Raw genomic sequence first — 207 nt, forward strand, 5'->3', positions numbered from 1 at the left:
CTCCGTCTCACTGCGTGCACTGCGTATAATACAATTGCCGTTGAAATCCAGTTGAATGAATGAATGAATGAATGAATGCATGCACCCACAACCACCACCAATCAATTCAAACAAACATGAAGAACAAACGGCTATCGTCGTGACACGCCCGCCGAATATAATTTATGAATACTCCTTAACAACCTGCCCACTGGCGGCGAGCTCTTT

The sequence above is a fragment of the Eimeria mitis genome, genomic scaffold, assembly GCF_000499745.2.
Source record: "Eimeria mitis Houghton genomic scaffold, Emh_scaff158, whole genome shotgun sequence".
In the NCBI taxonomy this organism is placed as follows: Eukaryota; Apicomplexa; class Conoidasida; order Eucoccidiorida; family Eimeriidae; genus Eimeria; species Eimeria mitis.